Source organism: Manis pentadactyla, chromosome 1 (assembly GCF_030020395.1).
Source record: "Manis pentadactyla isolate mManPen7 chromosome 1, mManPen7.hap1, whole genome shotgun sequence".
NCBI lineage: Eukaryota > Metazoa > Chordata > Mammalia > Pholidota > Manidae > Manis > Manis pentadactyla.
The window spans coordinates 175,489,915-175,515,178 of NC_080019.1; the positions used below are offsets into that span (position 1 = coordinate 175,489,915).

General features: G+C 37.3%; 1 protein-coding gene across 6 annotated transcripts in view; it reads right to left on the reverse strand.

Annotated features, from left to right (window-relative positions):
* The window catches only part of GSK3B (glycogen synthase kinase 3 beta), a 229,100-nt gene that overhangs the window by 152,596 nt on the left and 51,240 nt on the right, over window positions 1-25,264 (reverse strand). The gene's annotated exons all lie outside the window — the stretch shown is intronic.

A 25,264-nucleotide genomic window follows, 5' to 3' on the forward strand; every position in this document is an offset into this window, starting at 1 on the left:
AGTCAATAAATAACAAACTCCCTGCTTGCATGAACCCAGAGCTTAGTGACAAAGCAACTATTATACAAATAGTTGCCCAGCTATATAATAATTGAGGTAAGAGTATATAAAAGAATTACAGGATGCAGTGAAGCCCATAGTGAAGGATCTAGAATCTCATCAGGGCTGGGTCCCCTTGAGAACCCTGATAAAGTGATACTGCAGTTGAAATCTGAGTAAGTGTGAAGGGTGGGGAGCAGAAAATGGGATAGGAAAAAAAATAGAGACATGGAAAAAGAAAGACATTGAAGGAGTTCAGCCAAATATGGAAATAGAAGTGCAGTCAGTCATAAAAAAAAACACATATGGCATGTTCCTGTTTATATGAGATGTACAGAATAAACAAATCTATGGAGATAGAAAGTAAATTTAGTGATTGCCTAGTGCTGCAGGGAGAGGTGGGAAGGAGATAGGCAGTGACTGCTAATAGGTAAGAGATTTCTTTTGGGGTGATGAAAATGTTCTAAAATTAAATTATGATGGCTGCACAACACTATAAATGTATTAGAAATAAATGTACACTTTAAAGGAGTGGATTTTATAGTATATAAATCATATTTCAAAAAGCTGTTTAAAAAATAAGATAAAAATACACCCTCCCTAAAAAATGTGGTTGGAGAAGAGGCCAAGGGTTGTATTATGAAGCTTTGTGTACCATTTTAGTATCACTAAGGTTTCAGTTAAATGCCTTCTTGTCTGATTCCTCGGCACATTTTCATTCCAACTCAAAAACAGTTATATGAAGAATAAATCCACTACCTTCCCCACATTGGTTTTACAGCAAAATCAGATAAAATAATTGACTACTTTAGTTGTTAGATGTTTTAAATGAAACTCAAGTCACTGAGAAGTAAAGTTTCTAATTAAGCAGATTATTTATAAAATCAGACATCTCACCATGCAATATTTAGAAAAATAATGACTATCAGGTGAAAATAAAATATGCTGTTTTAATATATAATTTTCTCATCTAGGTTGAGAAAGTGAGGTTCATCAGAATCACCACTCTTTCTTCCCCCAGTAACTAAGAAAAAATAATTGTTTTTTTATTATCAAAAACTCACCATCAACCAGACAATGAACAGGAAAACAAGCTTTTACTATAAACCACAGAAGAGGGAGAGGAGAGCCAAGTGGAAAAAAAACAACAGTATTTTGAGGACATAAGATAGGGCATGGCTCCTAATACTGCTCATCCTTACAGAGGCAATTCTGAAGGAAAATGGTGAAAAGACAAACTGCTGAGAATTCGCTATTAATTCCTTAATATGTAAAAAGTCAAACATAAAAATGCCATACATAGGTAGCTGTGGAGGGGGTGGCAATATAGGGAAAGGAAGGTCCAGAAAAGTCTGCAGCTAATGTTTTTCCCCCAAAAAGCCACCTATACATCACCTGTGAACATTAGCAAAGGCAGAAAGGCCACCATCTTCCAGATTAGTGTACTAAATTAAGGGAAGGAACAGAAGCTCAGAAGTAGAATGTACCCCTGCCTTGGTGGTGGAAAAGATGTACAGAAAGGAATGAACTGGCTAGGGGACTTTTCTACCTCACTATGACACCCCTCAGGCTACAGAACAGTGGCTTAAAAACAACTGCCACATTCTTGGAAGACAAAGATATACAAAATAAGGTGGAAAAGAGGAAGAATTCACTGATGTTATTTCAAAACAAAAGTCTGGAAAGTGTTATTGAATTTAACCATAAGAAAGTTGAAAAAGTTGATAAAAACACATTACAGGAAAAACATACAAAAGCCAAATCAAAAACTCTATCTGGAAGAAAACAATCTAATGAGCAGGAAAAAACTCTTTCCAAAATTTTAATGGTACAGGAGAACTTAACATGAAATAAATGAAACAAGCCCCCAAAGATAAGGTCAGAAAACAAAAGATAAAAAAGAAAAAATGTTTTGGTCCTTGTATTAGTTTCCTGTGGCTGCAATAACAAATTATTACAAACTAGGTTGCTTAAAACAATAGAAATTACTGTCTCACAGTCCTGGAGACCAGAAGACTAAAATTTGGATGTCATCAGGGCTATATCCTCTCTGTAGTCTATAGGAAGGAACCCATTCCTTGCCTCTTCTAGCTTTTGGCAGGTTTTCATCGCTTGCCTTGTGGCATCGTGATATTTCATTCTAAGCTCTGCCTCCATAATCACAGAGCCTCCTCTTCTGTGTTCTCATATGTGTATCTCTTTTATAAGTACACCTGTCAGCTGGACTTAGATCCCACCCATAATAATCTAGGATAATCACACTTCAAGACCCTTAATTTAACTGCAATCTGCAAAAAACCCTTTTCCAAATAATTTAACATTCACAGGTTGCTGGAACTTGACATGGGTACCATTTTTCAGCCTATCACATTTCTCAATTTGTTTCTTAGCTTGGCAAAACAATGATAAATCTAACAAATAAACTAACAATAACAAAGAACAGAAGAGACTTGGTGAAATATTAATGCAGGGAGGAAAGGAAATCATAGTAATGCAGAGGGAATCAATGAAGACATTAAAGTTAATTCTGGAGAAGAAAATAAACGTGGAAGACAAAGAGGATTCATTTCAACGTAAGGATAGTTATGGTTCCAAAAGTGGAGTTCAATACATGAATAGAAAAAGTATTCAGATACAAATGTCCTCGTTATTGAGCAAACTGTTATCAGCAGGACAAAAAGGTACAATGTATAACATACCAGAAAGAATGGCTCAGAATAAAAGAAGTGTCCTGGTAAAACTCAAGGATGAAAAAGATTCTCAATTACCCAAACAGGAAAGAAAAAAAAAAAAAAAAGTCCCCTGCAAGGTGGGAGGCAGCAGGGGACATTTGTAGAAAAATCAACAAACTAGTTATGAAAAAACAGACCACTGTTTTTTCTACCACTGTTTAGCTTATGACCTTGTGGATGTCAAGCAATCTCTTGCTAGACCTCAGTATATATGAACTTTTAGATTTCTTTCACCTCTGAAAGTATATGATTCCATGGCAGCGAGATGAAGAAGATAAATTTCAAACATTGGGTTTTATAGCCTACTTCTCACCTACCAATTTTTATCAGTTAGAGGTTGGGCAAGAACTTATTTCTGTCATTGCTTCCATTCCCAAATATACCTACCATATTTTACCTGGCAAAAGATAAAAGTAATCATTCAAGGTTAACAAGGACACAGTTAAACTAGGCATCCTCAAACATGATTAGCTCTTGCCAACTGAGTTCTAAAACAGTTTTATAAGTTCATACTTTTACTCTCAATGTTTGAGGATTAATATCTTAAAGCTGTTAAACTTGTTCCCAGGTATCAAGCAAAGATGTCAGAAAAAAGGTCACTGAATAAAAACGGGGTATTTATGGGGGACAATAAGAAGGTACCTGCGGGAGCAAGAGCAGGTAGAGACAAGGAAGGAAGAGAACTAAAGGTCATTAGTCTCCAGCAGTGGATCCTAGCACACGAGCCAGACACCCTGAAGCAACCTGTTACTGAATTCACACAAATCAGCCACTGTTGGAATAAAGCAGTCGTGTCATGCCTACAAATACACACACATGTATATATATATTATTGATCATTAACAAGAGATCCTTTTCTGATCAAGTATAATTTTCCTTCAAAGCAGCACTAACAGTGAAGCCCCCCTTCCAAACCAGAAATTCCCTTCCCAGGAATATGGAGGAAAACCAAGAACCCAGAATATGGAGAGAAAATGACTGAGTTACACAGATACTCAACGACGCACTATATATAGTATCACTAAACTGGAACCAACCTAGATACCCAATAAGAGAACCATTATATGAATATGATATGCTCACAATGAATAGGATACTAAACAGTCATTAAAATTATATTTTCAAAGAATACTTAAGGTTATTAAGAAAAATATTCATGATATAAGATTACATAAAAAAGCAGGTTACAAGCTGCAATCTACTGCATGATCCCAATTTTAAAACAAATGTTACACACATCAAAAAGTAAAAAGGTAACTACCAGCAACATTCTTCAATGAACTGGAACAAATAATTCAAAAATTCATATGGAAACACCAAAGACCCCGAATAGCCAAAGCAATCCTGAGAAAGAAGAATAAAGTAGGGGGGATCTCACTCCCCAATTTCAAGCTCTACTATAAAGCCATAGTAATCAAGACAATTTGGTACTGGCACAAGAACAGAGCCACAGACCAATGGAACAGACTAGAGAATCCAGACATTAACCCAGACATATATGGTCAATTAATATTTGATAAAGGAGCCATGGACATACAATGGCGAAATGACAGTCTCTTCAACAGGTGGTGCTGGCAAAACTGGACAGCTACATGTAGGAGAATGAAACTGGACCATTGTCTAACCCCATATACAAAAGTAAACTCAAAATGGATCAAAGACCTGAATGTAAGCCATGAAACCATTAAACTCTTGGAAGAAAACATAGGCGAAAACCTCTTAGACATAAACATGAGTGACCTCTTCTTGAACATATCTCCCCGGGCAAGGAAAACAACAGCAAAAATGAGTAAGTGGGACTATATTAAGCTGAAAAGCTTCTGTACAGCAAAAGACACCATCAATAGAACAAGAAGGATCCCTACAGTATGGGAGAATATATTTGAAAATGACACATCCGATAAAGGCTTGACGTCCAGAATATATAAGGAGCTCTCACGCCTCAACAAACAAAAAACAAATAACCCAATTAAAAAATGGGCAGAGGAACTGAACAGACAGTTCTCCAAAAAAGAAATACAGATGGCCAACAGACACATGAAAAGATGCTCCACATCGCTAATTATCAGAGAAATGCAAATTAAAACTACAATGAGGTATCACCTCACACCAGTAAGGATGGCTGCCATCCAAAAGACAAACAACAACAAATGTTGGCGAGGCTGTGGAGAAAGGGGAACCCTCCTACACTGCTGGTGGGAATGTAAGTTAGTTCAACCATTGTGGAAAGCAGTATGGAGGTACATCAAAATGCTCAAAACAGACTTACCATTTGACCCAGGAATTCCACTCCTAGGAATTTACCCTAAGAATGCAGCAATCAAGTTTGAGAAAGACAGATGCACCCCTATGTTTATTGCAGCACTATTTACAATAGCCAAGAATTGGAAGCAACCTAAATGTCCATCAATAGATGAATGGATAAAGAAGATGTGGTACATATACACAATGGAATACTACTCAGCTATAAGAAAAGGGCAAATCCAATCATTTGCAGCAACATGGATGGAGCTGGAGGGTATTATGCTCAGTGAAACAAGCCAAGCGGAGAAAGAGAAATACCAAATGATTTCACTTATCTGTGGAATATAAGAACAAAGGAAAAACTGAAGGAACAAAACAGCAGCAGAATCACAGAACTCAAGAATGGACTAACAGGTACCAAAGGGAAAGGGACTGGGGAGGATGGGTGGGTAGGGAGGGATAAGGGGGGGAGAAGTAGGGGGGTATTAAGATTAACATGCATGGGGGGGTAGGAGAAAAGGGAGGGCTGTACAACACAGAGAAGGCAAGTAGTGATTCTACAACATTTAGCTATGCTGATGGACAGTGACTGTAAAGGGGTTTATAGGGGAGACCTGGTATAGGGGAGAGCCTAGTAAACATAATATTCGTCATGTAAGTGTAGATTAGTGATAGCAAAAAAAAAAAAAAAAAAAAAGGGCAGTTCCTGTGTGGTAACCTCCAACGAGTTCTACACAAGGGTATAAAGGGCATATAAAAGTGTAGGCAAAGGGTCTGTTTGTGTTTATACAGAGGATCAAAGCCTAATTGGGCTACCCCGAAAATGAACTAAGATACGATATGAAAAAGAACTTCCAACATCTGCACCCTCTGGAAGACTCATGCCAGAAGATGATCATCAAAAAACCCCAACAAAGATCCACGCACTGCTACAGCTGTAGATGCACTCATCCCACCAGTTCCTGGACCTGCCATGGGAATGAGGAAGGAGATATCTAAGCTGGCCTGTGCATATAGTAAAACAACAAAATTGGACTGGATCTATACTGTTGGAACTCAACCAAGAATTTGGAGAAGTGCAAATTGTAGCGCTCCAAAGTCTTACAACTACAAACTATTTATTGTTAAAAGAACATATGGCATGTGAACAGTCCCCAGGAATGGGTTGTTTTAATTTGTCTGATTTCTCTCAGACTGTTCAAGTTCATTTGGACAATATCCACCATATCATAGATAAGTTTTCACAAATGCCTAAGGTGCCTAACTGGTTTTCTTGGTTTCACTGCAGATGGCTGGTAATTACAGATATGCTTTGGTTATGTAACTATACTCCTATTATGTTAATGTGTGTGCAATTTAAGTAGTAGCTTAAAACCTATACATGCTGAAGTTACTCTACAAGAAGATATATCAAAGAAATAATCAATCTTCCCAAGTTTTCTTCCGCCTGCTACTTCTATAGCTTTTCTTCTTCCTTCCTAATTACAACCCTTAAATAGAATTCGTGCCTCATATCAAATTTACCGAGTATCATAATTCTTCCAAGTGGTAAAGATACCTCAAGACAAATGCTGGGCATAGAAGCCACAGGGCATAAATATGCAAAGAAGTAAAAAGCTAACTTTTTCAAACAATAAGGCTTCTCTCTCACTTACCAACTTCACATTTCCCTGTATGGCCCCGGAAGATGACTGGTTAGCCAGAGACGGGTAAGATTCCTCAAGGGAGGAACAACCTAAGACAGGCACAGTCGCAGGGGGGCCATCAGGTGAGAAATTGGGGATCAACAGAGGTGAGGCTTAGAACCTCACCCCCCCGTTCTGAGAGAAATCTTCTGCATACGTGGATGTTTTATTGCCCTGGTCTAGCTTGGATTAACACATAGTCTACAGGCACACACCTGATCATCTACATGTGCTCTCTTACAACACTAAACTATGTTTTCTACCTTTATCTTGTATCTACCTACCACTTCAGCATTTTATTAAAAATAATAATAATAAAGAGAGAAATGTGGTATCCACATATAAATCAAGTATAAAAACCAAATGAGTATTCATATTTGAACTGACTGTTTATAGTTCATAATGCATGAGCAAAACCGAAAGTTTCTGTGATGACTGCCCTTGTACTGTTCACTATGTAACTTATTCATTATGTAAGAATTTGTTCTACATGTAAAAACTTGTTTGTTATGCCTCAGAAGATTGGAGACTGACAAAAATTAGGCTTGGGGTGGAATAATGATTGTGCATTGAGCATTGACTCCCCTATACAGAATTTTATTGTCGTTAACAACCATTTGATCAATAAATATGAGAGATGCCCTCACAAAAAAAAAAAAAAAAGGACAGACTTCCAATGGTAAAATAAATTAGTAACCGGGATGTAAGGTATAGCATAAGGAATATAGTCAAGATATTGTAACAGCCTGGTAGGGTGATAGCTGGAACCTAGAATTATGTATATAAATGTTCTACCACTGTGTTGTACACTTGAAACTCATGTAATGTAATACTGTGTGTCAACTACCCTTCAATAAAAAATAATTATTAAAAAAAAAAAAAAAAAAAAGTAAAAAGGTGTTTTCTCTGGATAGTGAGAATACAGGTCAATTTTTATTTTCTTTTTTTCACATCTTTCTAATTTCCAAATTCTCTACAATTGAGCTTGTAAATTTTTTTAAAGATGAATTTGCTTAAAGTTCTAAAAAGATATTCTTTTCATGGAAGTATTATTATTATAACCTAACATTTCTAATCTAAAAAAATCCAAGCATGCTTAAGGAACTTTTTAAAGTGAAAATGAACAAATTCTGGAATGATTTACCCTTAGCTCTAAAATTGAGTATAATCTGTATTACAAATAAATGGATTGAGTGCCTCATTCATGGTCAATGTTTATACTTCCATTAAGCATTGATTCTTGTGTTCAATACAGAAACGAGTGAGAAGAAAATAAGTTGGATAAATCATGACATTATATATGTCTTAAAAATTTCTTAAGAGGTTGTATCCATATTCAGATTTAGTTTTTATGAACTACTCTGCAACTGGTCTTTTAAATCATAAAATAACCAATGAGGTATTACTTCTATTTAACAGATGAAAGAACTGAAGGGGCTAGGCCAGAGCCTCACCATACCAAAAAACAGAACCTGCTAAAACAGGTTTGCTGCTTTACCGCACGAAAATCTTGCTGTTAGTCCGCCAACAAACTTTTTGAAACCGTCCAGACCACACTACTAAGGCCATAGATCCCTCCAGCCTACAAGAGACTGGACGGACTAAATCTATCACACCTCATATCTTTGTTTACCTAAGTATTCATCAGAAATGCCAGCCTCTCCCATTTGCTATTAACGCTTATCTCCCAATTACTCTATACATCTCTCATCTGAGTCAACTCAACTCCTTCTAGAATGTCCTCTGAATTCCTACTTTATGATCAGCAAACTCTACCTATTGACCTTAAAGAAAAATATAACCCTTCAAGGATGCTACTTTCACAAATCGCACAGTAGCTGAGGTTATTCAATTCAGCCACACATCTCAAAACAATGTTCTCTTTGCTCCCTGTTGCTATTTCAGGACCTTCTACCACCCAAAAACAAAAAAATAAAAATGAAAACAAAAGCAAAAACACCCTGCTTACTCAAGGCCCTTCTATGCTAATTCCTCTTCTACCAACCTTTAAATGTTGGAGTGCTTCTGGGCTTGGCCTATACTCCTTTTCTCTTCTGTCTCTATACTCTCCCCAAATTGTCTTATGCATTTCCAGAACTTTAAATACCCTGTATTAAAATTATTATCATCTGAGAGCTGTCAGTTCTCAAATTTATTTCTGTTTCCGGGACCACTGTTTCATTCTCTAGAGACCCCTATATTCTACTTCCCACTTCGGAGTTAACTTGTCTATCTCATTCCCCTGATTTAAATATTTGAAAGGCTTCAACATATTCTACAAGACTCTGCAAGATCTGGCTGATTCTCATCTCATGCCATTCTTTCTCTTACTCACTATCATTCGGTCACAGTAGGCTTCTTTCAATTTATGAACATAAAGCTCTTTGCCTCCTTGGGACTCATATATTGCTCCCCTTTGCCTAGAATTGTTCTTTTTCTAGCCCACTAGCCCACTCCCTTTTTATCCTTTAGATCTCAGCTGAAAAGTCACTTTCTCAGAGATGCCTTTTCTATGACCATCCAATGTATTTTTCCTCTGTTATTATTCTCTCACAGCAACCAGTTCTTTTCCTTCAAAGCACTTACCACAATCTGTAAATAAACGAACACTCAAATAATGTCCTGACCATATTAAGTATTCAAACTAAATCTGAATGAATCAAAAATCAGTGAATGAATGGTCTTACCCACAGCCATACAGCTAAGGCAGAGAAAACGAGGAGCTGTCCAAGCTAAATCCATGTTCAATACACAATAATACCCCTACAGCTCATCTCAAACATAATGTTAACTACATTAATGTTTAACTAGATTTAATAATCCTCATTGTAAAAGGATATGGTAAAGCTTCAAGAGATATTATAATGTAAAAATAACAAGGACCAGAGTGCTCAGAAATGCCAGAGGTCTGGATTTTCAAAAAAGGTTATATAACAATTTTATTTAAACACTTCTCAAAATATTTCTAAAATACTTTCTTACCTGAATGAACAAAGAGACAGACAATAACTAATGTAGCAGAGTTCCAAATTTTCACTAATGGGACACTGTTTGGAATGAAACAGATAAAAATTTCCAGAAAAAGCAGTAATTTATATTCTTAAACCAGTCCACAAAAACCTACTTAACAATGGTTAAACAGGCTTTAGTGCTAAAATACAAACCTGGGTTCTGGGTCCAAGAAGCAGGAACCTACAGTGAAAGAATACTGAGGATGAAAAAGAAGGTAAGAGGCTCATTCAAATTCCTGAGTAGTCAGCTTGTTTTTGGATTCTGCCAATCCAAAGCCTCTTTTCCATTACCAGACTCCCTACATTCAACAAGGGACAGAGAATTAAATGGGAGGAAAGGAGAAAAGTGGCGTTTATTAAACATTTTACAAGAACAGTGTTGGGCATATCATATTTCACTTACTCCCATCAACCTCACAATGCAGTTATCATCATCCCTTTGTTTCACATGGAATATTTAACTCTAATCCTATACTCTTACCACTAACTACTTCTTAAGCAATCTACTCAAATTAAATAACTGTATAATTAACTGTTTTAATGTACTGTCCACAAAAAGATAATACATGTCTGCATTTTTCACCAGTTTTCATATACATAAGAGCTCAAAATTTCTTGGGTGAATGGATGAATGAATTAGCAAAATAAATTCGAGTACCACTTCTGGAATCTTTCCTACTCATTCTCAACTTTATCCTAACCATAAAAAATACGACTATTCCTCCTTCTGGTGTCACCACTATCTCTACCTATACTGTCCAATATAATATTCACTGAGTCCATAACACTACTGAACATTTGAAAGTGATTAGTTTTGAACTGAGATGTGCTAACAAATTTTGAAAACTTAGTATTAATAAAAATTTAGTATGAAAAAACCTTATAAGAATTAGTATACAAAGTAACAGATTTGAAGACTCAATATAAAAAACAGAATATAAAATATCTCAATAACTTTTATATGTATTACATGTTGAAATGTTAGTATTTTTTATATACAGGTTAAATAAAATACATTATTAAAATTAATTCCATCCATTTTATTTTTTTAATGTGGCTATTAAAAAATTTTTAATTATACATGTGCCTTACAATATATTTTTACTGAACAACATTGATGTATGCCATCCATTTGGCAGCTTATGTGCTTTTATTTATAGCGTCTCATGTTATTTAAATATTCATGTGTGTATGTTTCCCTGGAATGACGTATCCATAGGCTTATGAAGTGACAATATGATCTGGAATACACTTTTTAAAAGAGCTTAAGTTATAATTCATTATAACATATTCACCCACTTAAAATGTACAATTCATTATGTTAGCAGAGCCACAGGCTTGTGCATCCATCATCACAATCAATGTCAGAACATTTTCAGTATACCAAAAGAAACTCTATACCACTTAGCTGTCATCCCCCAATCTCTCCATCCCTACTAGCTCTAGGGAAACATTAATCTTTCTCTCTCTAGAGATTTGTCTACTCCAGACACTTCATATAAATGGAATTATGTGGTCTTTTGTGATTGGCTTCTTTCACTTAGAATAAGGTTTTCCAATTTCATCCATGTTGGAGTATGACTTATGCATGATTTATTTGATTACTGAATAATATTCCACTGTATGGCTAAACCACATTTTGTTTCTCTGTTCATTAGTTGATGGACATTTGGGTATTTTTATTTTTTGGCTATTAGGAATAATGAAGTTATAGACATTCTTGTACATGGACATATGGGTATATATATCCAGGAGTGGAATAGCTGGATCATATGGTAACTCTATGCATAACCATTTGAGCAACCAGCAGATTGCTTTCTCAAGTGGCTGTGCCATTTTACATTCCCACTTGGAGGATACAAGGGTTCCAATTTATCCACATCCTCACAAACACTTGTTATTATCTGACTTTCTGATTCTAGCCATCCTAGTGGATGTGAAGTAGTATTTCACTGTGTTTTGATTTAGACTTCCCAAATGGCTAATAATGAACATCTTTTCAATGCACTTATAGACCATTTGTATACCTGCTTCATAGAAATATCTGTGCCAGTTTTGAATTGGGTTACTTGTCTTATTATTAAGCTGTAAGGGTTCTTTCTATATTCTAGACACAAATCCCTAATCAGCTTTATATGATTTTCAAATATTTTCTCCCTTTCTGTGGATTACCTTTTCTATTTCTTGATGGTGTTTTCATGCATAAATGTTTTTATTTTTGATGATGCTCCATTTATTTGCTTGTGCTCTTGGTATCTAAAAAGTCACTGCCTGGTTCAAGGTTGCAAAGATTCACTCTTGTTTTCTTCTATGAGTTTTACAATTTTAGTTCTTGCATTTAGGTTTTTAATCTATTTTGAGATAACTTCTGTATATGGAGTGAGGCAGGAATTCAACTTCACTCTTTTTGTATGGGGTTATCCAGTTGTCCCAAACCATTTGTGGAAAAGACCATTCTTTCCCTTCTTTTCTTGGTTTCCTTTTCAACAACAACTGAACATAAAATGTAGGGGTTTATTTCCAAACCCTCAAATCTATTCCACTGATGTATGTCTATCCTTATGCCAATGCCACACTGTCTTAACTACTATAGCTTTGCAGTAAGTTTTGAAATTGGAACAGTTAAGTCTTCCAACTTTTTTTTCCCAAGATTTTTTGGGCTATTCAGGGTCTGTTATGGGATGATTTGGGTTCCCCAACCCTCTATCCCCACCTCACCCAGAAAAGATATATGGAAATTCTAACACTGAGTATCTCAGAATGTGATTTTATTTAGAAATAGGGTCTTTACAGATGAAACCAAGTTGAAGTGAGGTTATTTGGCTGGGCCCTAATCCAATACGATTGGTATCATAAAAAGGGGGATTTTAAACATGGAGACAAATACAAAGGGAAGACAATGTAAGACATAAGGAGAAGACATCCAGGTGAACGGAGTGATGCATCTATAAGCCAAGGAATGCCATGGATTGCTTAAAAAAAAGAACCCCAGAAACTATTAGAGACAAGGAAGGATTCTTCCCAAGAGCTGTCAGAACATGGCCCAGCCAACACCGTGATTTTGTTCTTCTGGCTTCTGGAACTATGAAAAAATTAATTTCTGTTGTTTTAAGCCATCTGATTTTTGGTACTTTGTTATGGCAGCCTTAGAAAACTAATACAAGATCTCTTGTATTTCCATGTGAATTTTACGATCAGCTTATCAATTTCTGCTAAAAAGCATTGAAATTATGACAGGAATTGCACTGAATTTATAAATGAATTAAAGGAGTATTGCTGTCTAAACAACACTAAGTTAACACTAATCAATTAACATTAATTCATAAATATAGGATGTCTTTCAATTTATGTAGGTATTAATTTCTTTCAATAATGTTTTACAATTTCCAAAGTATTTATTTAATACTTCGTTAAATTTATTGAACAATTTAAATTTAAAGTTATATGTATGAGTATTTTATTTCTTTAGATGTTATTGTAAGAAGAATTATATCCTTACTTTCATTTACAGTTTGCTCATTTCTGCTGGATAGAATAGAACTGATTTTTATACACTGATTCTCTGTCAGTAATAATCTGAACTTATTAGCTGTAATGGATTAATACTAGATTAGTAATAGATTTCTTGGACACTATACAAATCTGCAAATAGAGATAGTTTTATTTCTTCCTTAGCAACTTGGATGCCCTTTATTTCCTTTATGTGCCAAACTGCCCTAGCTAGAACCTTCTATACAATGTGGAACAGAAGTGGCAGGAGAGGACATCCTTGTCTTGCTCCTGTTCCTAGGGGAAAGCATTCAGTCTTTCATCATTAAGTATGATGTTAGCTCATGGTTTTTTCATAGATACCTTTTACCATGTTAAGGAAAATCCTTCCATTCTTCATTTGTTGAGTATTTTTATCATGAATGGAATGCACTTTTAAAAATCTCTGTATTCTACACACTATTTTGTGTGATCTGTGGCTCATTGGTGCTATGTGCCTAGTGAATGACTGCAACTGGTATAACTTGTCAAAGAAAAAGTCTTGCTTTTTTTAATAGCAATAAAATGTTAAATACTGACTTAGTCTGGTAATTCAGAAGATATCCCTCATTAAGAATATTTATGTTGCTAAACTAATTCTAATTCTGATCATTAATTTTGCTGTTCTTGTTTTATTTTGTTTTTTTTTTTTAAACATCTTGAGGATATCACCAATTAAGTACCCTAAAGGGAGAGGTGCCATGACTCTTTTAATTGACAAATGACTCTGAGAGTAAGGGTTTAATTAAAAAAACAAATCTATGCTATATAGGAATTTTAGGAAAGGAGCTGATCCTAAAAAGATCAAAATAGGTCTCAATAAAGTTTTAGGATCAATACTGAGACACACATTTACAAGTTTCATACCACAGAAATAAAGTTAACCTAAAAATCAAATTTGCTTTCATTGAAAAACTCAAACTTTGTAACTCTGCAAAACAGCAATTTCTATCACTGCACCAAATGATTATCCTCGTATCTTTACTAAACATACAGAAAAGCTGTCTATAGACGTATAGAAATGCCCATTACTCACTAGCAACCACTTGAAGGAAATAAGGAACTGCTTAGATTTTACTGAGGGTGTTACCCTAAAGTACCCCTGATCCCTCTATTTTACGCAGTCCTAACTTTAAAAATATATATGCATTTCTTAATTATACTGTAAATGGTTCCCATATTTACTCTTCAGAAGGAAGGATAAAATAGTAAGATAAAGGAAAAGGATGCTTTTAAAGTAATAGCTGAACCATAGCAATTAAGAAACACCCGCTGCTCTACTCAGAAGTTCGGTGACAGACACTGAAGAACTGACACATTACCTTAAAGGATGCATACTCTTATTGGAGAGATAACTCAAATATAACTTAAATTAAATTATTCTAAATATACAAACAGTATGTAATACATCACATGCAAAGGAATCAAATGTTTTATAAAGCACTACAGCTCTTCTTTCAACTTCACCTTATACATATAACCTTTAGTCTTGAGCTATTTACTGGTATTTATTGATTTAAGAAAATACTGAAGATGCTGAATGAAGCACTAGTTTTTTCTACACCTTATGCCTTTTAAATGATGGTTATTCTAGATCAGTCCTTAAATTCCCTTATATAATCTGCTTCTGCAAAAAAAATCACCAATAATTATAGAAACAGTCCAAGTATACTGTTTACTCTTCTTTAGATAAACAGTATTATTTCCCGAGAATATACCTTAAGGAATAAAGGATTAATGAATTTAAAGTATGTAAAACATTTGGGGTTTATTATTATTCATAACTTCCATTACTATAACAAAGACAAGACACTGCTGTACTAAGGGCTTTATATAACATACTATTCATTTAGCATAGTGGCCTTTTTGTACATGAGGAAACTGAGATACAGTTAAGTAACTGACCCAGGGTAACAGCAAGTAAATGGCAAATTAAGAATCTGAATAAAGGAACTGACTTGTTTCAGAGCCCAAGCTCTTACTCAATATACTACTATCTGCTAAGCTATTTTTAAACTCTGTAAGTCTAAATAATTACAATAACCTCAGGATCTTTTTTATTAAAGTATCATTGATATACACTCTTATGAAGCTTTCACAAGAAAAACAATGTCATTACTACAATTACCCTTATTACTGAGTACCTCCCATACCCCATTTCAGTCAGGGACCATCAGTGTAGTAAGATGTCACAGAGTCCCTGCTTGTCTTCTCTGTGCTACACTGCCTGCCCTGTGACCCGACACACAACATGTGCACTAAAAATGATAAACCACAATCCCCTCCTCCCACACTGCCCACCCGCACTATGCCAGCCATCTCCTTTGGTAACCGCTAGTCCCATCTTGGAGTCTGTGAGTCTGCTGCTATTTTGTTCCCTCAGTTTTGCTTCAACATTATACTACACAAACAAGGGAAATCATTTGGTATTTGTCTTTCTCTGACTGACTTATTTCACTGAGCATAATACCCTCAAGCTCCATCCATGTTTCTGCAAATGGTAGAATGTCTTTCTTTCTTTCTTATGGCTGAATAGTATTTCATTGTGTATATGTGCCACCTCTTCTTTATCCATTCACCTACTGATGGATACTTAGGCTGCTTCTGAATCTTCGCTACTGTAAAGAGTGCTGCAGTAAAAATAGGAGTGCATATGTCTTTTTTGAATCTGAGAAGTTGTTTTCTTTGGGTAAATTCTTAGGAGTGGAATTCCTGGATCAAATGGTATGTCTATTTTTAGTTTTTTGAAGAACCCCCATATTCCTTTCCACAATGGCTGAAGTAGCATACATTCCCACCAGCAGTGTAGGAGGGTTCCCCTTTCTCCACATTCTCACCAGCATTTGTTCTTCTTAGTCTTTTTGATGCATGCCATCATAACTGGTGTGAGGTGACATTTCATTGTGGTTTTAATTTGCATTACCGTGATAATTAGTGATGTGGAGCATCTATTCATGGGCCTATAGGCCATCTGAATTTCTTATTTGGAGAAGTGTCTGTTCATATCCTCCACCCATTTTTTAATAGGGTTATTTGCTCTTTGGGTATTGAGGTGTGTGAGGTTCTTTATATATTTAGGATATTACCCCCTTATCAGATATGTCATTTACAAATACATTCTCCCACCCTGTAGGATGCCTTTTTCTTCTGCTGATGGTGTCCTTTGCTGAAAAGTACAGAAGCTTTCTAGCTTGATGTAGTCCCATTTGTTAATTTTTTATTTTGTTACCCTTGCCCGAGGACATACATTCAGGAAAAAGTTGCTCATGATTATAATCAGGAGATTTTTGCCTATGTCTTCTTCTAAGAGTTTTATTGTTTCATTACTTACATTCAGGTCTTTGATCCATTTTGAGTTTACTTTTGTGTATGGGGTTAGACTATAATCCAGTTTCATTCTCTTGCATGTATCTGTCCAGTTTTACCAACACCAGTTGTTGAAGAGGCTGTCATTTCCCATTGTACATACATAACTCTCCTTTATTAGATATTAATTGGCCATACATATATGGCTTTATATCTGGAAACACTATTCCATTCCATTGATCTATGGGTCTGTTCTTGTGCCAGTACCAAATTGTCCTGATTACTGTGGCTTTGTAGTAGAGTTTGAAGTCAGGGAGCTTAATCCCACCAGCTTAATTATTCTTTCTCAGGATTGCTTTGGCTATTCAGGGTCGTTTGTGGATCCATATGAATTTTAGAACTATTTGCTCTAGTTCGTTGAAGAATGCTGTCTGTATTTTGATAAGGATTGCATTGAATCTGTAAGACCTCTTAGGCAGGATGGCCATTTTGACAATATTAATTCTTCCTATCCATGAGCATGTGATGTATTAACATTTATTAGTATCTTCCTTAATTTCTCTCATGAGTGACTTGTAGTTTTCAGAGTATAGGTCTTTCATGTCCTTGGTTAGGTTTATTTCGAGGTATTTTATTCTTTTTGATGCAATTGTGAATGAAATTATTTTCCTGATTTCTCTTTCTGCTAGTTCATCGTTAGTGTATAGGAATGCAACAGATTTCTGTGTATTAGTTTTGTATCCTGCAACTTTGCTGAATTCAGATATTAGTTCTAGTAGTTTTGGCACCGATTCTTTAGGGTTTTTTATATACAATATTAAGTCATCTGCAAACAGTGGCAGTTTAACTTCTTCCTTGACAATCTGGATGCCTTTTATTTCTTTGAGTTGTCTAATTGCCGTGGCTAGGACCTCCAGAACTATGTTGAATAAAAGTGGACAAAGTGGGCATACTTGTCTTGTTCTCGATTTTAAAGGAAAAGCTTTCAGCTTCTCACTGTTTTAGTATGAAGTCGGCTGTGGGTTTCTCGTATATGGCCTTTATTATGTTGAGATACTTGCCCTCTACCCATTTTGTTGAGAGTTTTTATTATGAGTGGATGTTGAATTTTGTCAAATGCTTTTTCAGCATCTATGGAGATGATCATGTGTTTTTTGTCCTTTCTGTTGATGTAGTGGACGATGATGATGGATTTTTGAATGTTGTACCATCCTTGTATCCCTGGAATAAATTGTTCTCGATCATGATGAATGATCTTTTTGATGTATTTTTTAATTCAGTTTGCTAATATTTTGTTAAGTATTTCTGAATCTATGTTCATCAGGGATATTGGTCTATAGGTTATTTTTTTGTGGTATCTCTGCCAGGTTTTGGCATTAGTGTGATGTTGTCCTCGTAGAATGAGTTTGGAAGTATTTCCTCTTCTTCTACCTTTTGGAAAACTTTAAGGAGGATGGGTATTATGTCTTCACTAAATGTTTCATAAAATTCAGCAGTAAAAATATCTGGTCCAGGCCTTTTATTCTTAGGTAGTTTTTTGATTGCCAGTTCAATTTCGTTGCTGGTAATTGGTCTATTCAGATTTTCTATATCTTCCTGGGTCAGCCTTGGAAGGTTGTATTTTTCTAGAAAGTTGTCCATTTCTTCTAGGTTATCCAGTTTGTCAGCATATAATTTTTCAAAGTATTCTCTCATAATTCTTTGTATCTCTGTGGTGTCTGTCATGATTTTTTCTTTCCCATTTCTGACTCTGTTTATGTGTGTAGACTCTCTTTTTTTCTTGATAAGTCTGGCTAGGAGTTCTTTTATTTTGTTTGTTTTCTTGAAGAACCAGTTCTTGCTTTCATTGATTCTTTCTACTGTTTTATTCTTCTCAATTTTATTTATGTGTGGTGTAATCCTTATTATGTCTCTCCTTCTACTGACTCTAGGCCTCATTTCTTCTTCCTTTTCTAGTTTCAATAATTGTGAATTTAGACTGTTCATATGGGATTGTTCTTCTTTCCTGAGATAGGGCTGTATTGCAATATACTTCCCTCTTAGCACGGCCTTTGCTGCATCCCACAGATTTTGCCATGTTGAATTATTGCTGTCATTTGTCTCCATATATTGTTTGATCTCTGTTTTTATTTGGTCATTGATCGACTGGTTATTTAGGAGCATGCTGTTAAGACTCCATGTGTTTGTGGGTTTTTTTGTTTCCTTTGTGTAATTTTTTTCTAGTTTCATACCTTTTCTCATACCTGAGAAACTGGCTGGTACAATTTGAATCTTTTTCAATTTACTGAGGCTCTTTCTGTGTCCGAGTATATGATCTATTCTTGAAAATGTTCCATGTGCACTTCAGTAGAATGTGTATTCTGTTGCTTTTTGATGGAGTGTTCTGTAGATGTTCATTAGGTCCATCTGTTTTAATGTGTTGTTCAGTGCCTCTGTGTCTTTACTAATTTTCTGTCTGGTTGATCTGTCCTTTGGAGTGAGTTGTGTGTTGAAGTCTCCTAAAATGAATGCATTGCATTCTATTACCTCCTTTAATTGTTACTATTTGTTCACACATGTAATGCTCCTGTGTTGGGTGCACAGACATTTATAATGGTTAAATTCTCTTGTTGGACTGACCCCTTTATCATTATGTAATGTCTTTCTTTGTCCCTTGTTACTTTCTTTGTTTTGAAGTCTATTTTGTCTGATACAAGTACTGCAACTCCTGCTTTTTTCTCCCTATTGTTTGCATGAAATATCTTTTTCCATCCCTTCACTTTTACTCTGTGCATGTCTTTGGATTTAAATTGAGTCTCTTATAGGCAGCATATAGACGGGTCTTATTTTTTTTATCCATTCAGTGATGCTATGTCCTTTGATTGGTGCGTTCAGACCATTTACATTTAGGGTGATTATCGATAGGTATGTATTTATTGCCATTGCAGGCTTTAGATTCGTGGTGACCAAAGGTTCAAGGGTAATTCCCTTTTACAAACACAATCTAAAGCTTTTTTTTTTTCCTCCTTTTTCTTCCTCCTCCATTCTTAATATATTAGGTATCATGTTCTGTACTCTTTATCCTTTGACTTACTTTGGGGTTAGTTGATTTGATTTTGCATCGGCTTAGTAATTGTTCTACTTTCTTTATTGTGGTTTTATTTCCTCTGGTGACAGCTATTTAGCCTTAGGAACACTTCCATCTATAGCATCTCCTTCAAAATACACTGTGGAGACAGTTTGTGGAAGGTAAACTCTCAGCTTTTGCTTATATGGAAATTGTTTAATCCCTCCTTCAAATTTAAATGATAGTCTTGCTGAATAAAGTATTCTTGGTTCAAGGCCCTTCTGCTTCATTGCATTAATTCTATCACACCAATCCCTTCTGGCCTGTAAGGTTTATGCTGAGAAGTCTGATGATAGCCTGATGGGTTTTCCTTTGTATGTGATCTTATTTCTCTCTCTGGCTGCTTTTAATAGTCTGTCCTTATCCTTGATCTTTGCCATTTAATTATTATATGTCTTGGTGTTGTCTTCCTTGGGTCCTTTGTGTTGGAAGATCTGTGCACCGGCATGGTCTGAGAGACTATCTTCTTCCCCTGATTGAGGAAGTTTTCAGCAATTACCTCCTCAAAGACACTTCCCCTTTTTCTCTCTCTTCTTATTCTAATACCCCTATAATATGCTTATTGTTCTGTCTGGTTTGGTCACAAAGTTCTCTTGATATTCTTTCATTTCTGTGCCTCAGCTTCTTTGTATTCTTCTTCTCTAATCTGTATTCCATTTACCGCCTTTCTACTACATCTAATCTGCTTTTAAATCCCTCCATTGTATCTTTCATTTCAGGTATGGAATTTCTCAATGATTGTATCTCCAACCTAAATTCATCCCTGAGTTATTAAATATTTTTCTACCTCCATGAGCATGTTTATCATTTTTATTTTGAACTCTCTTTCGGGACGATTGATGAGTTCAGTTTCACTGGCCCTTTTTTCTGGTGTTTGTTGGATTTTGGTTTGAACTAGGTTCCCTTGACATTTCATATTTGTATGTGGCACCCTCTAGTGCCCAGAAGCTCTACTCTCAGGAGCTATTCAGCCCCTGGAGTGATGTCAGGGGTCACAGGGAAGCAACACGGGTGCCTGTGGAGGAGGAAAGAGCTGTTTCTTGCTTCCCGGCTGCTGTGCCTGTTTCCACTGTAAGAACCAGTAGGCAAATCACACAGGTATAAGTTTGTAGCTGCCGTAGGCGGGGACTCCCTCTGGCTGGCCTGACGCCAGGGAAGGGACTGCGGGTTTGCAAGCAGGTGACAGCAGGCTAGAAGGAAAGCGCAGCCTGCTGCATATCACAGTGGTGGGCCTTGAAGCTGAGTAGCCAGCCAGGGGGTCGAAGTTGCTGAATCTCCTAAAAGTTCCCAACCTGCTGGGCACAGTGTGCCCACACAATTTTGTCCACCTGTCCTTTCTCCTTAGCAGCAAGCTCTGTGCAATCCTTTCCCCTTTAGCTAACCTCTCACTGTTAGGAAGTCTCTCAGATTGCCTGCCTTTCTTTTGTCCTAGAGCAGCTGGATGTGGATCCCTGGGTGGGAGAAGGGCTTGGGTCCCGCCAGATCAAGACGTTGGTACATTAACTTGTTTCATGAGGTCTCTTCTATTCTCCAGGTGTATGCAGTCTGGCACAGCCTTCCTTCCTGCTGCTCTTTTAGGATTAGTTGTATTAACTATATTTTCGTACTATATGTGGTTTACCAAGGACTTCTCTGTCTCATCACGCTGCCACTTTTAATCCTTTCTTTCACATAACATCTCAGGTTTCTTATTTTAATAATTATAATTCGCACTTGAGAAAGCTCCACTGAAAGAGGACATCAAAAACATCAAAAAGGCATGGCAGTCTTTTTAAAAAAAGGAAACTGAGCACACACCTTTCCCAATAATTAACTCAAAATGGTCGTATATGTAAAGTTAAATACAAAACTATAAAGCTTCTAAAAGATAACAGCAGAAAATCTAGATGACCTTGGGTTTGGTGATGACTTCTTGAATTAAACATACCAAAATCACAATTCATGAAAGAAATGATAAGTTGGACTTGGTTAAAATTTAAAACTCCTGCTCTGCAAAAGACACTGTGAAAACAATGAAAAGACAAGGCACAGGCTGGGAGAAAATATCTGCAGAACACATATCTAATAAAAGATTTGTACCCAAAATACACAAAGATATATTAAACATAAAAAAAAAAAAGAGAAGGTCCCGATGGAGGAGCCAAGATGGCGGTGTGAGTAAGGTAGTAGAAATCTCCTCCCAAAACCATGTTTATTTTTGAAAATACAACAAATACAACTAGTCCTAAAAGATAGACCAGAAGATACAGTACAACAGCCAGGCTACATCCATCCACATCTGCGAGAATCCAGCGCCTCATGAAGGGGGTAAGATACAAGCTGCGGCCCAGTGGGACCCGAGTGCCACCCCTACCCCAGCTCCCCGGCGGAAGGAGAGGAGTCGGAGCGGGGAGGGAGTGGGAGGCCAGGACTGCTAAATACTCAGCCCGAGCCATCCACACCGGGAGAGCAGACACACAGAGCGTGGTGTGGATACTAGGGAAATGGAACAGTAAGATCTGCGAGCGGGTCCCCATAGCCGGGGCTCCTGGGACAAAAGAAAAGTGAGTGCTTTTTGAAAGTCTTAAAGGGACAGGAGCCTCACAGCTGGACGTAAGTATCCCAGCACACTTGGCACAGCAGCTGGGAACCCCGGGGAAATTCAGGTGCTCCAACCCCCTAGGAGGCAGCGCAGCTCTGAGGCTCCTCACGCTGATAACACCTACCACCCGTTTCCCCTCTGGCGCGGCCCCACCATAGTGGAGCAGCGGCCTGAGGGCGGCCACAGTCACAGTAACCGCACAGAGCCGCCTCTGCAGCCGCCCTAGCCAGATTTAGAGGCCCCGTCGTTGTGCAGCTGCCCAGCACAAGCCGCTAGGGGTTGCCATTCTCACAGGAAAGGAAAGGGACCAACAAGCAAGTAGGGATTTTATTCTCCTAGCTGACACATGTGCCAACTGCCCCACGACTACCTCTATCTCCAGGAAAAGGCAGAAGAATTTGATACAGTCCAAAATAGTCCAGACAACACCTGAGAAGGAACTTGGGGAGACAGATTTAACCAATCTTCCTGAAAAAGAATTCAAAATAAAGGTCATAACAATGCTGATGGAGCTGCAGAGAAAAATGCAAGAGCTAACAGATAAAGTTGGGAGGGAGAATACAGAAATAAAACAATCTCTGGAAGGACCTAAAAGCAGAATGGACGAGATGCAAGAGGCCATTAATGGAACAGAAATCAAAGAACAGGAACGCAGAAAAGCTGACACAGAGAGAGATAAAAGGATCTCCAGGAATGAAAGAATATTAAGAGAACTGTGTGACCAATCCAAATGGAACAATATCCGCATTATAGGGGCACCAGAAGAAGAAGAAGAGAGAAAAAGGGATAGAAAGTGTCTTTGAAGAAATAATTGCTGAAAACTTCCCCAAACTGGGGGAGGAAATAGTCTCCCAAACCACGGAAGCACACAGAACTCCCAACACAAGGGACCCAAGGAGGACAATACCAAGACACATAATTAAAATGGCAAAGATCAAAGACAAGGACAGAGTATTAAAGGAAGCCAGAGAGAGAAAAAAGGTCACCTACAAAGGAAAACCCATCAGGCTATCATCAGACTTCTCAACAGAAACCTTACAGGCCAGAAGAGAATGGCATTATATATTTAATGCAATGAAACAGAAGGGCCTTGAACCAAGGATACTGTATCCAGCACGATTATCATTTAAATATGAAGGAGGGATTTAACAATTCCCAGACAAGCAAAAGTTGAGGGAATTTGCCTCCCATAAACCACCTCTACAGGGTATTTTAGAGGGACTGCTCTAGATGGAAGCACTCCTAAGGCTAAACAGATGTCACCAGAGAAAATCAAATCATAGCAAAGAGAGCAGACCAACCAAATACTAACTAAAAGTAAAAAATAAAATCAACTACTCACAAAAGCAGTCAAAGGAAACACAAAAGAGCACAGAATAAAACACCTAACATATAAAGAATGGAGGAGGAGGAATAAGAAGGGAGAGAAAGAATCATCAGACTGTGTTTATAATATCTCAATAAGCGAGTTAAGTTAGACAGTTAGATAGTAAAGAAACTTACCTTGAACCTTTGGTAATCACGAATCTAAAGCCTGCAATGGCAATAAGTACATATCTTTCAATAATCACCCTAAATGTAAATGAACTGAATGCACCAATCAAAAGACACAGAGTAATAGAATGGATAAAAAAGCAAGACCGATCTATATCAATCTATATGCTGCTTACAAGACATGCACCTCAAACCCAAAGACATACACAGATTAAAAGGGATGGAAAAAGATATTTCATGCAAACAGGGAAAAAAAAAATTAAAAAACAGGCAAAGACTTTGAACAGACATTAAACCAAAGATATACAGATGGCAAGTAAGAATGAAAAGATGCTCCACATTATATGCGACGAGAGAACTGTAAATTAAAAGAATGAGATACTACTACAAACCTCTTAGGATGGTTAAAATCCAAAACACTAACTAAAGCAAAGGGCTGGTGAGGACGTGGAGCAACAGGAACTCTCACAAACAGCTGATAGTAATGTACAATTATAAAACCACTTTGAAAAACAGTTTGACAGTTTCCTACAAAACTAAATATATGCGAGGAGGATTAAAGATGGCAGTGTGAGAGGTAAGAGAGAGGCTTCCTCCTAAAACTGCATATAATACAAAAATATAATTAATACAACTACTCCTGAAAGATCAACAGGAAAGAGGACTGTGCCAGACTGCATAAACCTGGAGAAAAGAGCAGACCTCACAGAACAGGGTAACATACCAAAGCTGTGGCCTGGCGGGACCCAAGCCCTTCCCCCATCCCAGCTCACTGGCGGGAGGAAGAGAAACTGAGCGGGGAGGGAGTGGAGGCCTGGGACTGCTTAATACCTAAGTCCCGAAACCTGATCTGGGCGGACAAACGTACATTTCATGGTGTGCGCATGGTGCTCTCATGATTAGGGGGTTGAAAAGCCTAAGACAGGCAGAATTCCTGGAGAGACTGAGATTTCAGTCACTTGTGGAAAGCAGGGATCCATATCTGGCTGCTCTGGGACAAAAGAAAGGCAGGCAGTCTGAGGGACTTCTTTACAAGGAAGCCGTTAACAAGAGGGTTGCTAAACGGGCAAGGATTGCTCAGAGCTTACTGCTCAGGAGAAAGGACAAGTAGACAAAATTGTCCAGGTGCACTCTGCCCAGCAGGTTCAGAGCTTTCACAATCTTCAGGTGCTCCAGCTCCCTGGCTGGCTACACAGCTCCAAGGACCCCCTCCATGATAGACAGCCTACGGTGCCTTTCTCCCGGCCAGCCCCACTTGACTCGCAAACCAGCAAACCCGTCCCTGGTGTTAGGCCAGCCAGAGGGTAGATATGTCTACAGCAACTACAAACGTAAAGCATAGAGGCTTATACCTGGTGTGCTAGGCCCAATGGTTCAGGCAGTGGAGACAGGCATAGCAGTGGGAAAGCAGGAAACAGCTCTTTCCTCCTGCCAGGCACCAATACTGCTCCCCTGCTACCCACGACATTGCTTCAGGGGCTGAGCAGCACAAGAGAGTAGAGCTTCTGGGCACAAAAAGGTGCCATATACAAATATGA